At 45.7% G+C, this 17,083-nt stretch overlaps 2 non-coding genes and 2 pseudogenes across 2 annotated transcripts; 1 reads left to right on the top strand and 3 right to left on the bottom strand.

The window, feature by feature from the left end:
• LOC121646106 overlaps positions 1–17,083 on the top strand; it is a 32,596-nt pseudogene that overhangs the window by 9,723 nt on the left and 5,790 nt on the right.
• Positions 3,824–4,016, bottom strand: LOC121646777. The gene has a single exon (XR_006011715.1). It is a non-coding gene; the product is annotated as a U2 spliceosomal RNA (small nuclear RNA).
• Positions 5,728–5,908, bottom strand: LOC121646784 (annotated as a pseudogene).
• Positions 12,890–13,082, bottom strand: LOC121646776. The gene has a single exon (XR_006011714.1). It is a non-coding gene; the product is annotated as a U2 spliceosomal RNA (small nuclear RNA).

The following is a 17,083-nucleotide window of genomic DNA, read 5'->3' as shown; positions in this document are numbered from 1 at the left end:
TCCAGAAGGTCATACCTGTCATTTTTGTCGTTAAAACCATAAATATTTAAGAGCTTAAAAGTCTGTCCCATAAAAGTCAAATACGCTAAAAGTGCCCGACCATCTCTCACCACAGTGCTTCCCTTCACCATTATCCTAGGGTTTTTTATTAAAATGGCCACACCGTCGTTTTTATTCTCATTTGATCCACTCCATATAGAGGGATATGGCCATTTCTGCTCCATCCTCTTATAATGTTTCTGGAAGGGTAAGCCACACTCTTGTAACAAAATCACGTCGGAGTTATAGGACTGTAGAAACGATAAGACCATTTGTGCTCTCAGTTCTGACTTTACACTCCTCACATTTAATGTTGAGAGGGTGAGAGTCATTAAGATAATATGGTAAGGGTATGCCATTTGGGGAGTTTTGTTTACAGAAAGAGACAGAAGCAACCATTCTACGTTGCCAATACAGTTCTCTAAGTAATCTCCTGTGAGCGGAGCTCCTCCTTCACCTCCTCAGTTGGGAGAGAAGTGGTTTCAGCTCCACCCCCCCTTCGAAACCTTGGCGTGGATCTCTGCTGCAAGGCGTAGTCCATTTTATTATTTTTCGGGGTTGATTGTAGAGCTAGTGTTAAAAAAGAGACCTCGTTTGGTGAGTCAGGGGGGACGATCCTGGTATCCCCCGCAGACGAGCTATCTGACGAGATACCAGTTCTTCCCCTCTTCTCCATTACTATAGGAGAGTCTGAAGACAACTCTGACACCGGCCTCTTATTTTGCTGACCGTCCGGAGGAGGGGCTTCATCACTATCATCTTGTGCTTCTTCCGTCTCACACTCCATAATAGCTCCACCTTTTGCCTGCACTTCCCCATCTCCACTTGAGCTGGTTGTGGATAGGGTCTCTGCAGGCTCCTCCTCCTCTCCCGCCTCACCTGATGATTGTCCACCAATCTCCTCTCTTGGCGGGAGATTTGAATTTTCGGGTCTGGCTTCCTCAATTAACTGCTCAACTAGCTCCAGCTGTCCTCCATCCTGATTCTTTTCCTTTCTTTCCTTTTTCAGTTTGTTGGCAAAAGATTTTGGGCAATCTCTGAAGAGATGGTTTATCCCCCCACAGAGATTACACTTTCTGCCATTGGTACATTCCTCAAAGGTGTGCCCAATTTCTCTACACTTTCCACAAAATGTTTTGTCACAAGCTTCTACCAGGTGCCCATGCTCACCACACCTGCGGCAGAGCTTGGGCTGTCCCTGGTAATGAATGTAGCCTCTGTTTTCACCCAGCACTATCATATTTGGTAGGTGCTTCAGGCCCTGGAATCCCCGAGGGTCTTGCCATTGTTGTATGGGGACCCTCCAGGCGCAATTCCAGATGCCGTCTGCATCCCTAACCTTGGTAGCCTGGCCTTTAACAGTGCAAAATCTTCCCAACCATATACATATATCTTCTGCATTTACCGTTTCATTGAACATTTTGACAATAACTGTTTTATAGCTATTGTCTGTTAGTTTCTCCACGTCAAATGCAGCGAATTGGGTCTTTACATTCTCAAACTTAGTCCAAAAATCTGTTAACTTAGCTGCAGAAACAAAACTTACATCAAAACCTTTGTTGCCTGATAAAGTCAGTATACAATTCAAGTCTCCTGGAAGAAACTTTAACTCTTTCTGTATGAACTTTCTAGAAAAGTCCAGCCTTGACATCTCATAAGATTTGCCCTCTTCTTGTTTGAAGAGGAAACGCACACTGTGGTGCCTCCTCATGCCGGCAAAGTTAGCCGACATGGTGGAGGCACCACAAACTCAAAAAAAAGGAAGTGAAACACACACACACAAAAAGAAGTGCTCAAAGAAAAACTTAAAAGAAACTTACCTTCCGTTTTCCTAAAAAAAAAAAAGGCGTTAATACAAAATTATGTGCACAATTACACCAAAAGAAGAGATATAGCTGCTGAAAACACACAGTTTTAAATTACTTACAACTATTTATGAGTTGCAATCATTCAAAACAAAGGTTTCAGCACCGAGATATCCTCCAAAGTTCTGGCAAAACATATAGCCACAAGGCTAAAATTTCACCACCCAAGGAGACGATCGCAGTCTTAGCCAAAAGGCCGAGAAGCGATAACCTTCCACTGACTGGCACCAGACTCCCTTTTGTGGGCACGTAGCGCACTTGTGTCGGTGCCCTGTGTTGCCACTGGGAATGGCTAATTTGCACATCCGCCCATCCAGGCAATGCAGCCAGCGCTCCTTAATACGGGGGGGGGGGTTAGGGAATGCTGAGTCCTCGTGGACAGAAATGAACGGGCAAGTGCTGCCGGTGTATGCAAAGTCGTGACGATGGACTTGTCACCATTTCAAAAGGGCTGCCGTCACGTTTGAGCTCATAACTCCCTTATTCTTGGACCAAAACATTCTGGAGTACCAGCGGAACGTAGTGAAATGCTTGACCCTCTTTCAAGTGTTTCATGCTGGAGTACCAGCGACACAATAAAGTATTTCAAGTTTCCACTAACCTCCACTCACTTTTATTCATTTTTAGAATTTTGTTCTAGAGTACCAGGGGCCCAAACGGGACTGTATGAATTTTTCCACACTCTGTTACTGTTCAAAGTGTTTCATTCTGGAGTACCAGGGACACAACAGTGTTTATTGCAGTTTTCCACTCACTTTTAATCATTTCTAATGTTTCATTCTAGAGTACCAGGGGATCAAATGGGACTTTGTGTATTTTTTCAAAGTGGTTCACTGTGGAGTACCTGGGGCACAAAGAGAACTTGGTGATATCTCAGTCATGCTTTGTCCAACGTATATGAAACTTTTCCCACATGTTCCCCAACATCCCATGAGTAGATCCTGTGGGTTCCAGCTCAATCCGTGGAGAAATAAGCCAGTTATGGCCTCTAAACGCCGCCGAGTTCACCCAGGCGTTCCTCCGCCTTCTCCCCGCGGCAGAGCACTCCCATCCCGGCCAGAGTGCGCTGCGCGGGTCGATCAGACAACTTTCGCTCATAACTCGCCGGCCGTTGGTCAGAAATTTCTGAAACTTTTCACACGTCTTCCTCAACATCCACAGAGTGTGTCCTGTCAGTTTCGGCTCAATCTGTTGAAAAATGACCAAGTTAAACCGCTGTCCACAAACCTTACCTGACATCCAATAATAAAGTCTTAGACTTGGAAAGTTGGGTTCAATCTGTCATAAACCAGCCATACTTCATGCTAGGCTCCCCAGATTTGTACCAGTTGTCCATTGTCAACCCCTCTATATGTGTGAGAGGCTTGACGAAAATCAGACAAAGTACAGTACAGTTATGGCATTCTGAAAACAGGTGTCCACGTCTAATACTTGATCATTGAGCCTCATAACTCGGTCATACTTGGATCTACAAAGCTGAAACTCCAGATCTAGACTCATGAAGCTCCAGTGAGTGTGTGATATCGATTTCAGCTCGATATCTGTAAAAATGACCACTTGATGGATGCTGTCCACAAACTTGACCTGACGCTACAATGTTAAAGCCTTAGACGTGTACACTGAATGTTTAAACAGTCATAACTTCTCCAAATGTGAAGCTAGAAGAGTGAAACTTGAACGTGTGGTTCCTTGCACCATGCACAACAAGTGTGAGGAGTCTGGGGTTGATCAGACAAGCAGAAAAGCATCGTTAAACTGGACATGTCTCCGTTTGAAGATGGCGGCCGTCACGTTTGAGCTCATAACTCACTTATTTCTGGACCAAGACAGCTGAGACTTCACAGACATGTTCATAGACAGCCAATGACTGCGTGTCTCCCTCTCCATGCAGCATGTTTGCAATTCTACAGCAATTTTGAAGAGTGCGCACCGCTCCTGGCAGCACTGCAACGCCAGGTCGATGCATGGAGTGAACGGAGCGAGCTCCTCGTTCAGACTCCCATTCCCTAAAAATCCATTTAATACGTAGCCCTCACATGGAGGACATATCAGATATTAAACTGATAAGAACAGATACTACACTTGATCTTAGCCAAAAGGCCGAGAAGCGATAACCTTCCACTGACTGGCACCAGACTCCCTTTTGTGGGCACGTAGCGCACTTGTGTCGGTGCCCTGTGTTGCCACTGGGAATGGCTAATTTGCACATCCGCCCATCCAGGCAATGCAGCCAGCGCTCCTTAATACGGGGGGGGGGGTTAGGGAATGCTGAGTCCTCGTGGACAGAAATGAACGGGCAAGTGCTGCCGGTGTATGCAAAGTCGTGACGATGGACTTGTCACCATTTCAAAAGGGCTGCCGTCACGTTTGAGCTCATAACTCCCTTATTCTTGGACCAAAACATTCTGGAGTACCAGCGGAACGTAGTGAAATGCTTGACCCTCTTTCAAGTGTTTCATGCTGGAGTACCAGGGACACAATAAAGTATTTCAAGTTTCCACTAACCTCCACTCACTTTTATTCATTTTTAGAATTTTGTTCTAGAGTACCAGGGGCCCAAACGGGACTGTGTGAATTTTTCCACACTCTGTTACTGTTCAAAGTGTTTCATTCTGGAGTACCAGGGACACAACAGTGTTTATTGCAGTTTTCCACTCACTTTTAATCATTTCTAATGTTTCATTCTAGAGTACCAGGGGATCAAATGGGACTTTGTGTATTTTTTCAAAGTGGTTCACTGTGGAGTACCTGGGGCACAAAGAGAACTTGGTGATATCTCAGTCATGCTTTGTCCAACGTATATGAAACTTTTCCCACATGTTCCCCAACATCCCATGAGTAGATCCTGTGGGTTCCAGCTCAATCCGTGGAGAAATAAGCCAGTTATGGCCTCTAAACGCCGCCGAGTTCACCCAGGCGTTCCTCCGCCTTCTCCCCGCGGCAGAGCACTCCCATCCCGGCCAGAGTGCGCTGCGCGGGTCGATCAGACAACTTTCGCTCATAACTCGCCGGCCGTTGGTCAGAAATTTCTGAAACTTTTCACACGTCTTCCTCAACATCCACAGAGTGTGTCCTGTCAGTTTCGGCTCAATCTGTTGAAAAATGACCAAGTTAAACCGCTGTCCACAAACCTTACCTGACATCCAATGATAAAGTCTTAGACTTGGAAAGTTGGGTTCAATCTGTCATAAACCAGCCATACTTCATGCTAGGCTCCCCAGATTTGTACCAGTTGTCCATTGTCAACCCCTCTATATGTGTGAGAGGCTTGACGAAAATCAGACAAAGTACAGTACAGTTATGGCATTCTGAAAACAGGTGTCCACGTCTAATACTTGATCATTGAGCCTCATAACTCGGTCATACTTGGATCTACAAAGCTGAAACTCCAGATCTAGACTCATGAAGCTCCAGTGAGTGTGTGATATCGATTTCAGCTCGATATCTGTAAAAATGACCACTTGATGGATGCTGTCCACAAACTTGACCTGACGCTACAATGTTAAAGCCTTAGACGTGTACACTGAATGTTTAAACAGTCATAACTTCTCCAAATGTGAAGCTAGAAGAGTGAAACTTGAACGTGTGGTTCCTTGCACCATGCACAACAAGTGTGAGGAGTCTGGGGTTGATCAGACAAGCAGAAAAGCATCGTTAAACTGGACATGTCTCCGTTTGAAGATGGCGGCCGTCACGTTTGAGCTCATAACTCACTTATCTCTGGACCAAGACAGCTGAGACTTCACAGACATGTTCATAGACAGCCAATGACTGCGTGTCTCCCTCTCCATGCAGCATGTTTGCAATTCTACAGCAATTTTGAAGAGTGCGCACCGCTCCTGGCAGCACTGCAACGCCAGGTCGATGCATGGAGTGAACGGAGCGAGCTCCTCGTTCAGACTCCCATTCCCTAAAAATCCATTTAATACGTAGCCCTCACATGGAGGACATATCAGATATTAAACTGATAAGAACAGATTTTTCTTTTTCTTTCGTAAGGCTTTATTTTCACATTGTTTCAACATTTACATTTACTTCACACATTATTTTACCCATTTCACGCATTGCCTGTATATTACTAGGAAAATCCATTCTTGATCTGTAAAACCTAATTAAAAGGTTAAAAAAACAGCTATACAGATAAAAGCAATATACAGTGCACATACGTTAAAACTGGTAAAAGAACAGTGCTACTTTAAACTTTTAAAACATAGTTTCAAAGGATAAAAAAAAGAAGGGGAGGGGTGCAGCCCCCAGAAATCAGGTTCTCCATCGCTCTTATCTGCAGGAGCGGGGGGGCCCTTGTACCTACAAGCGGGGCCTCCCCACCCCTCCAAACATTTGGTCTCTCGGGCCTCCTGTCTTGTGCTCAGGGGGGATCCCCCCCTTCCTGCTCCTTCCCTCCATCCACACCCGGAGGGCCAGGCCGCTGCTGCCTCGACCTTCCTCGTGTGGCTCCGGCTCCCTCGTCCGAAGAGGCACAGGCGATGCTTCTTCGCAGCTGCGTCCTAGGCCTGCTGCCTGCAGATGTTATTTCTTTTATCGTTTCTGCTGCCATCCGAATCACAGCTGCTGGGGGGATCTGCCTGTGCCTCCTTACCAGCAAGTTCCTGGAGGTCCACATGGCGTCTTTTATGGCAGCCAGGGTGAGCCACTGTTTAGCATACTCCTCTTTGCTAACCTTTCCTTGGTGGCCCACCCCGTACAGCACCAGCTGTGCTGAAAGGACCTCCCTTGCTGGTAAGTTCGGGAATTGCAGGGAGCCGGCTGTTGCCCACAGGTCTACAGCAGCAGTGCACTCCCAGAGCAAATGTCTCACCGACTCTGGCGCGCCACAACCAGGTCGGGGACAGGTTGCGGTCGCTGACATGCCCCGGGAGTGCATGACGGCCCTGACCGGGAGGATCCCATGAGCCACCATCCACGACAGGTCCCGGAGTCTGTTTGGAAGGGCGGGGTGGCCCACGTTGCGCCAAACGGTAGAAGCCTCACCAAGGGTGAGACCGCGCACTAGACACACCGGTTCCCGCTCCTGCACACAAGAAACCATAGCACGATGATTAGTAAGAACATGCACATCCTCCCCCTCCAATGTAAAATCCTTTAAAAACTTTTGTATAAAAGCATACATGGGTGGTAAGTTAAAAGACACGGGTACTTTGAGATTCACCGGTATTATTTTCAGCCTTCTTAAGTAGGATCCCATCCAGAACCCCGTCATTGCTGCCGACTTGGGGTTTCTGGAGGGATCCGTGGCCTGACTAAGATGAATTGCAACATATCTACACCCAAGAAACAATTTCAGGTCTGGGACTCCTTTGCCACCCTTTTCTTTTGGCTTTTTCATTTCCTCCCTCCTTAGTTTCTCGCACTTTGAGCCCCACAAGAAGTGAAAAATGGCTTGATCCAGTTCTAAAAACACTCTCCTTGATGGAATAAAAACAGCACTGATCGATAAAAGCAAAGGTAAAATCACTGCTTTTATGATTAAAACCTTCCCTTCTATCGTCAGTCCTCTCAGTCCCCAGTAACCCAGTCTTTTCCTAACTTTCCCTAATACATCCGTCCAGTTTTTCTCCCCACCCCCCTCTTTGTCAAACTTAATACCAAGTATTTTTTGTTCTGTCTGGGTCACTGTCAGTGGGAGTCCCTGGGTCTCTATTGGATTCCATGGTCCGTAAAACTGCACACGAGTTTTTTCTCTGTTCAGTTTTGAGCCTGAAGCTTGCCCGAACCAGTCCGTTACGTCTAAAGTCCTATTTATTGATGACATATCGGTACATAGTATATTTACATCGTCCATATATAATATTACCTTATTGGTCATTCCTCCACTCCCAGGGACTCCCACACCTTGGATTCTTTGGTCCCTTCTCAAGCCTTCTGCCAAGGGTTCTATACAGGCAACATACAGGAGGGCAGATAACGGACAACCCTGACGGACACCGCAGTTTAAATCCACTGCTTTTGTAAGAAAACCGTTAACCACAAATCTACTGCTAATGTCACGATAGAGCAGTCCCACCCAGTCCACAAATCTAGCTGGAAACCCCATCTTTTGCAGTACCTGGAACAGGTACTGGTGCGAGACCCGATCAAAAGCCTTCTCGAAATCTAAATTTAGGACTACTAACCGAATGTTTCTGTCTCTCGCATAACAGATGGTATCTCGGATCAGTATGAGGCTGTCGGTGATCTTCCTCCCAGGAACGGCGCAGGCTTGATCCGGGTGAATCACGTCTCTTAAAACCATGGTCATTCGTGTTGTTAAAAGCTTGCTAAAAAGTTTGCAGTCTACGTTTAAAAGTGTGATTGGTCTCCAATTTTTTAGGTCAGTCCTGTCTTTGTCTTTGTGAAGAAGCGTCACTATCCCTACTCTAAAACTGTCCGGAAGTCGGCTAAGAGTTTCAAATTCTTTAAAAACAACAAGCAAATCTGGTGCTAAAATGTCCCAAAAGGTCAAATAAAATTCCAAAGGGAGCCCATCGAGCCCAGGGGCCTTCCCTTTCTTAAACGTTGCTAAACATTTCCCGAGCTCAAAAGCTGTAAAATCTTGTTCCAAGGCCGCAGTCTTTGTTATTGTCTTTTCTATGTATTCCAGTACCTCATTTATTATTTCCTTGTGAACACTTTTTTCTTTGTATAAGTTTCGGTAATATCTTTCAACAGTTTCCAGCAGTTCTTGTGTATTATTTGCACTTTCTCCATTTTCTTTCTTTAACTTTACAAAACCTCCATCCTTATTGATAATCCTTTTGAAGAAGTACCTGGTGCATTTTTCACCTTCTTCGAGTTCACGCTCTCGGCTTCTTAGGATAATACCCCTGGCCCTTATTTCTGCTATGGTTTTCATTTCACGCTTTAAATCTTTTATTTCTTCATTGAAATTTATCCCCAGTTCCACTAGTTTAAAGTATCGTTGTAATCGTCTTTGCAGCCCCATCATGCAATTTTGTTCCTTCGCTTTCTTTTTTTTACTTTTTTTTTTAAAAAAAGTCTGGGTCCTTTCCTTCACCATCTCCCACCACTGTGCACGTGTGTTGTATAGGTCCTGAAGGGTCTGCCAGTCCTGATACTGCTCCCTGTACTGGTCGACGGTGGTTTGGTCCTCCAACAGGGAGCAGTTCAGTTTCCACAGACCACTTCCATAAGTCACACCCGAAGTTAGTGACAGCGTGCAGGATAGCATGTGGTGATCTGAAAAAAAGATAGGTGTTAATCTAGCATCACTTATCTGGCAGTCACGTGTAAAAAGGTAGTCTATACGAGAGGCTTTGGTGCCGTCACCACTGTACCAGGTGAAGCCCTCCTCTCTGGGATGCATTTTTCTAAAGCAGTCAGTCAATTTAAAGTCCTTACATATATTTTGTATTAAAACTGATGATTTGTCTACTTTCAAGCCCTCCCCCGCCCCTCTTCTATCCTTATGGCTTAGAATGCAGTTTAAGTCCCCCCCGAAAACCAGTGGTGCCCTCCCCAGCATGTGGGGCTGCAGCTCCTCCAGAAGGTCATACCTGTCATTTTTGTCGTTAAAACCATAAATATTTAAGAGCTTAAAAGTCTGTCCCATAAAAGTCAAATACGCTAAAAGTGCCCGACCATCTCTCACCACAGTGCTTCCCTTCACCATTATCCTAGGGTTTTTTATTAAAATGGCCACACCGTCGTTTTTATTCTCATTTGATCCACTCCAGATAGAGGGATATGGCCATTTCTGCTCCATCCTCTTATAATGTTTCTGGAAGGGTAAGCCACACTCTTGTAACAAAATCACGTCGGAGTTATAGGACTGTAGACACGATAAGACCATTTGTGCTCTCAGTTCTGACTTTACACTCCTCACGTTTAATGTTGAGAGGGTGAGAGTCATTAATAGAATATGGAAAAGGTATGCCATTTGGGGAGTTTTGTTTACAGAGAGAGACAGAAGTAACCATTCTACGTTGCCAATACAGTTCTCTAAGTAATCTCCTGTGAGCGGAGCTCCTCTTTCACCTCCTCAGTTGGGAGGGAAGTGGTTTCAGCTCCACCCCCCCTTCGAAACCTTGGTGTGGGTCTCTGTTGTAAGGCGTAGTCCATTTTATTGTTTTTCGGGGTTGATTGTAGAGCTAGTGTTAAAAAAGAGACCTCGTTTGGAGAGTCAGGGGGGAAGACTCTGGTATCCCCCGCAGACGAACTATCTGAAGAGATACCTGTCCTTCCCCTCTTCTCCATTACAATAGGAGAGTCCGAAGACAACTCTGACACCGGCCTCTTATTTTGCTGACCCTCTGGAGGAAGGGCTTCATCACTATTATCTTGTGCTTCTTCCATCTCACACTCCATAATAGCTCCACCATTTGCCTGCATTTCCCCCTCTCCACTCTCTCCACTTGAGCTGGTTGTGGAAAGGGTTTCTGCAGGCTCCTCCTCCTCTCCCGCCTCACCTGATGGTTGTCCACCAATCTCCTCTCTTGGCGGGAGATTTGAATTTTCGGGTCTAGCTTCCTTAATTAGCTGCTCAACTAGCTCCAGCTGTCCTCCATCCTGATTCTTTTCCTTTCTTTCCTTTTTCAGTTTGTTGGCAAACGATTTTGGGCAATCCCTGAAGAGATGGTTTATTTCCCCACAGAGATTACACTTTCTGCCATTGGTACATTCCTCAAAGGTGTGCCCAATTTCTCTACATTTTCCACAAAACGTTTTATCACAAGCTTCTACCAGGTGCCCATGCTCACCACACCTGCGGCAGAGCTTGGGCTGTCCCTGGTAATGAATGTAGCCTCTGTTTTCGCCCAGCACTATCATATTTGGTAGGTGCTTCAGGCCCTGGAAGCCCAGAGGGTCTTGCCATTGTTGTATGGGGACCCTCCAGGCACAATTCCAGATGCCGTCCGCGTCCCTAACCTTGGTAGCCTGGCCTCTGACAGTGCAAAATCTTCCTAACCATATACATATATCTTCTGCATTTACCGTTTCATTGAACATTTTGACAATAACTGTTTTATAGCTATTGTCGGTTAGTTTCTCCACGTCAAATGCAGAGAATTGGGTCTTTACATTCTCAAACTTAGTCCAAAAATTACAACAAAGAAGAAAAACAGAAATATAGCTGCTGAAAACACACAGTTTCAAATTGCTTACAACTACTTATGAGCTGCAATAATTTAAAACAAAGGTTTCAGCACCAAAATATCCTCCTTAGTACTGGCAAAACACATAGCCACAAGGCTAAAATTTCACCACCCAGGAAGGCGACCGCTGTCTTAGCCAAAAGGCCGAGAAGCGATAACCTTCCACTGACTGGCACCAGACTCCCTTTTGTGGGCACGTAGCGCACTTGTGTCGGTGCCCTGTGTTGCCACTGGGAATGGCTAATTTGCACATCCGCCCATCCAGGCAATGCAGCCAGCGCTCCTTAATACGGGGGGGGGGGGGGGGTTAGGGAATGCTGAGTCCTCGTGGACAGAAATGAACGGGCAAGTGCTGCCGGTGTATGCAAAGTCGTGACGATGGACTTGTCACCATTTCAAAAGGGCTGCCGTCACGTTTGAGCTCATAACTCCCTTATTCTTGGACCAAAACATTCTGGAGTACCAGCGGAACGTAGTGAAATGCTTGACCCTCTTTCAAGTGTTTCATGCTGGAGTACCAGGGACACAATAAAGTATTTAAAGTTTCCACTAACCTCCACTCACTTTTATTCATTTTTAGAATTTTGTTCTAGAGTACCAGGGGCCCAAACGGGACTGTGTGAATTTTTCCACACTCTGTTACTGGTCAAAGTGTTTCATTCTGGAGTACCAGGGACACAACAGTGTTTATTGCAGTTTTCCACTCACTTTTAATCATTTCTAATGTTTCATTCTAGAGTACCAGGGGATCAAATGGGACTTTGTGTATTTTTTCAAAGTGGTTCACTGTGGAGTACCTGGGGCACAAAGAGAACTTGGTGATATCTCAGTCATGCTTTGTCCAACGTATATGAAACTTTTCCCACATGTTCCCCAACATCCCATGAGTAGATCCTGTGGGTTCCAGCTCAATCCGTGGAGAAATAAGCCAGTTATGGCCTCTAAACGCCGCCGAGTTCACCCAGGCGTTCCTCCGCCTTCTCCCCGCGGCAGAGCACTCCCATCCCGGCCAGAGTGCGCTGCGCGGGTCGATCAGACAACTTTCGCTCATAACTCGCCGGCCGTTGGTCAGAAATTTCTGAAACTTTTCACACGTCTTCCTCAACATCCACAGAGTGTGTCCTGTCAGTTTCGGCTCAATCTGTTGAAAAATGACCAAGTTAAACCGCTGTCCACAAACCTTACCTGACATCCAATGATAAAGTCTTAGACTTGGAAAGTTGGGTTCAATCTGTCATAAACCAGCCATACTTCATGCTAGGCTCCCCAGATTTGTACCAGTTGTCCATTGTCAACCCCTCTATATGTGTGAGAGGCTTGACGAAAATCAGACAAAGTACAGTACAGTTATGGCATTCTGAAAACAGGTGTCCACGTCTAATACTTGATCATTGAGCCTCATAACTCGGTCATACTTGGATCTACAAAGCTGAAACTCCAGATCTAGACTCATGAAGCTCCAGTGAGTGTGTGATATCGATTTCAGCTCGATATCTGTAAAAATGACCACTTGATGGATGCTGTCCACAAACTTGACCTGACGCTACAATGTTAAAGCCTTAGACGTGTACACTGAATGTTTAAACAGTCATAACTTCTCCAAATGTGAAGCTAGAAGAGTGAAACTTGAACGTGTGGTTCCTTGCACCATGCACAACAAGTGTGAGGAGTCTGGGGTTGATCAGACAAGCAGAAAAGCATCGTTAAACTGGACATGTCTCCGTTTGAAGATGGCGGCCGTCACGTTTGAGCTCATAACTCACTTATCTCTGGACCAAGACAGCTGAGACTTCACAGACATGTTCATAGACAGCCAATGACTGCGTGTCTCCCTCTCCATGCAGCATGTTTGCAATTCTACAGCAATTTTGAAGAGTGCGCACCGCTCCTGGCAGCACTGCAACGCCAGGTCGATGCATGGAGTGAACGGAGCGAGCTCCTCGTTCAGACTCCCATTCCCTAAAAATCCATTTAATACGTAGCCCTCACATGGAGGACATATCAGATATTAAACTGATAAGAACAGATACTACACTTGATCTTAGCCAAAAGGCCGAGAAGCGATAACCTTCCACTGACTGGCACCAGACTCCCTTTTGTGGGCACGTAGCGCACTTGTGTCGGTGCCCTGTGTTGCCACTGGGAATGGCTAATTTGCACATCCGCCCATCCAGGCAATGCAGCCAGCGCTCCTTCATACGGGGGGGGGGGGGGGGTTAGGGAATGCTGAGTCCTCGTGGACAGAAATGAACGGGCAAGTGCTGCCGGTGTATGCAAAGTCGTGACGATGGACTTGTCACCATTTCAAAAGGGCTGCCGTCACGTTTGAGCTCATAACTCCCTTATTCTTGGACCAAAACATTCTGGAGTACCAGCGGAACGTAGTCAAATGCTTGACCCTCTTTCAAGTGTTTCATGCTGGAGTACCAGGGACACAATAAAGTATTTCAAGTAAAGGAGTCCCAGACCTGAAATTGTTTCTTGGGTGTAGATATGTTGCACTTCATCTTAGTCAGGCCACGGATCCCTCCAGAAACCCTAAGTCAGCAGCGATGACAAGGTTCTGGATGGGATCCTACTTAAGAAGGCTGAAAATAATACCGGTGAATCTCAAAGTACCCGTGTCTTTTAACTTACCACCCATGTATGCTTTTATACAAAAGTTTTTAAAGGATTTTACATTGGAGGGGGAGGATGTGCATGTTCTTACTAATCATCGTGCTATGGTTTCTTGTGTGCAGGAGCGGGAACCGGTGTGTCTAGTGCGCGGTCTCACCCTTGGTGAGCCTTCTACCGTTTGGCGCAACGTGGGCCACCCCACCCTTCCAAACAGACTCCGGGACCTGTCGTGGATGGTGGCTCATGGGATCCTGCCGGTCAGGGCCGTCATGCACTCCCGGGGCATGTCAGCGACCGCAACCTGTCCCCAACCTGGTTGTGGCGCGCCAGAGTCGGTGAGACATTTGCTCTGGGAGTGCACTGCTGCCGTAGACCTGTGGGCAACAGCCGGCTCCCTGCAATTCCCGAACTTGCCAGCAAGGGAGGTCCTCTCAGTACAGTGGGTGCTGTACGGGGTGGGCCACCAAGGAAAGGTTAGCAAAGAGGAGTATGCTAAACAGTGGCTCACCCTCGCTGCCATAAAAGACGCCATTTGGACCTACAGGAACTTGCTGGTAAGGAGGCACAGGCAGATTCCCCCAGCAGCTGTGATCCGGAGGGCAGCAGAGACGATAAAGGAAAGTACATCTGCAGGCAGCAGGCCTAGGACACAGCCGCAAAGAAGCATCACCTGTGCCTCTTCGGATGAGGTAGGCGGAGCACCATGTGGAAGGTCGAGGCAGCAGCGGCCTGGCTCTCCGGGTGTGGTTGGAGGGAAGGAGCAGGAAAGGGGGGATCCCCCCTGAGTGTAAGACAGGAGGCCTGAGAGACCAAATGTTTGGAGGGGTGGGGAGGCCCCGTTTGTAGGTACAAGGCCCCCCCCCTGCAGATAAGAGGGATGGAGAACCTGATTTCTGGGGGCTGCACCCCTCCCCTTCTTTTTTATCCTTTGAAACTATGTTTTAAATGTTTAAAGTAGCACTGTTCTTTTACCAGTTTTAACGTATGTGTACTGTATATTGCTTTTATCTGTATAGCTGTTTTTTAACCTTTTAATTAGGTTTTACAGATCAAGAATGGATTTTCCTAGTAATATACAGGCAATGCGTGAAACGGGTAAAATAATGTCTGAAGTAAATGTAAATGTTGAAACAATGTGTAAATAAAGCCTTACAAAAGAAAAAATTTGTTCTTATCTGTTCTGATACTTACCTGGCAGGGGAGACACCATGATCACCTGAGTGGTTGTTTGGGTTTTTTCTGCCTAGAGAGTACGCATCGGCTGCAACGAGATGGCCTTTAACTTCACTGGTTCCAGGCAGAACGCAGTGCGCTTTGATCTGCAAGGAGATTTTGAAATGGACCGTTTACAATTCAGTAGGTATTCAAAAAGGACTGGGATTTACACCAATACAACTGGACTTCATTTTTGCCTTTCCTGGAAAGAAATCCTTTGAGGTGATCTTCTCTTCACGCGACCTATTTGAAAGATGCATCCATATCTAAAGAACATGACGATGACCCCGCTTTCGGAAAGAGAACCAAAATCTGTCACCGTGATTATGTACTGGGAACAGGTACTCATGGAGGACATTCACACCTGGCTGTCATTAAGGTGTAAAGTTCTAAAGGGCATGGAATTAAGAGACCAAGATGGAATTAAAACTGGCGGAAGACTTTTTTTTGTCCAATTACAAGTAGATGGAACAACTGGCAATGTTAATCATTTGCCCCAAACGATACAACTTGGGGCAGTACAGAACATGCCACAAAAGACTGTATTTTACCTAAAAAGTGTAACCTATGTAATTCGGACACACACTCCTTTCGGAACTGCCCCAAATCATATGCCAATAAAGCAAGGGACCAGATTGATGAGGATGAGGGACAAAAGGTGAGCGACGGACAAAATCCACTCCTGCACGAGATTAGTGGAGACGAGGACAACCTGCAATTGATGTCCACTAATGAGCTTCCAACCACAAGCCAGCAGGAGAATGACACGGAAGGAGCGAGGCACTTCCCGGATACCACAAAGATACCACAGCCCGCAACGACAACTGACCAGGAGGTAAAAGATTTACTGCAAGCAGGAGAAGGACCGTCCCCCCCCTCCGCCGGATCTCTCCCTCCCCCTCCTGAACTCAACTCCCAGGACCAGGCAATATCAGAAGCAATGGCAACAAAACCACATGATTATGAAATTAGAGGGAATTTACCCCTCCCAACAACTATGAAGGAATGTAGAGACTTGCTGGACTCAATGATAACGGACCTCGTGCTTGATGACCAGACCCCTGCGGATTTGCCAATTCCCCATACCCTCTTTACTGACCTGAATAGAAACAATGAAGAAGGAAAACCAAAGTCTTCTTTGCCGTTCATTCGTTCCCCACAAAGGGAGCAACGGAGACCACCGCGTCCCGCATCGTCGGGTTCCCCCGGTGAGGATTTGGACATACAAGGTAACTGGCCTCCCCCATCTGAATCGACTCCATACTTAGACCCAGAAAACATAATGGTATTCTCAGAAATGACAATGATGAAAAGTAGTGAAGCCGCAACTAGCGACTCACAAATGGACAGTGTGGATTTTTGGAAAACACAAAAAAAGAAAAAGAAAAAAGCTAAATATCCTTAAAATTGTATGATGTATGAGTCTCTTCCTTTCTGAAATATTACCAATTAGCCTCTATTGGTTGTCAAAAAACAAACAAACAAAAAAACTAAATAATAAATATACAACAACCCCTCCCTAATAATCTGAATACGCTAAAAATAGTGTCGATTAATATAAGAGGCATAAATGATCCTATAAAGTGCCAATCAATTCTCTCAACTCTGCTTGCAGAAGGAGGAGACCTTTTTTTGTTACAAGAATGTCATTTAGCCTTCAAGAATAGTTATATTAATTACCAAGACAGATGGCCTTATGGCCAATCCTTTTGGTCGTGTGATAATAAAAACAAAGCTTCAGGTGTAGCCATCCGTATGAATAATACTTTTTTGTCTGTTAAAAAAATTCAGATAATAATGGATGGTAGAATGATGTTGGTAGATCTGGAAATAAATGGTTTTCCCTTTAGAGTTATTAACGTGTACGGGCCTAATGACCTGCAGGAACGGATAACCTTGCTTCAAATGCTTCATTCTTATATTTGCTGTGGAAAGGAAGTCATTATAGCGGGTGATTTTAATTGCATAATGGAAAAGAAGGATAGAACAACTGGTGCATCCATAGCATCCCGACTGGACGCAAGTTCATATACTTTGAAAAACTTAATAACCAACTGTAATTTAAAAGATGTCTTTAAAGACTTGTACCCTGATAATTTGATTTACACCTGGTCAAACGGGATGGTTTTTTCACGCATAGATTACATTTTCATAACCAAAGGAATATTACTAATCGAGGCCAAAAATGAGGTAGTACCATTCTCAGATCACAACAAACTAACAACTACTCTT

Source organism: Melanotaenia boesemani, chromosome 9, assembly GCF_017639745.1.
Source record: "Melanotaenia boesemani isolate fMelBoe1 chromosome 9, fMelBoe1.pri, whole genome shotgun sequence".
NCBI lineage: Eukaryota > Metazoa > Chordata > Actinopteri > Atheriniformes > Melanotaeniidae > Melanotaenia > Melanotaenia boesemani.
The sequence above is the reverse complement of the archived record's forward strand: the minus strand, read 5'-3'. Positions and strand labels throughout refer to the sequence as shown.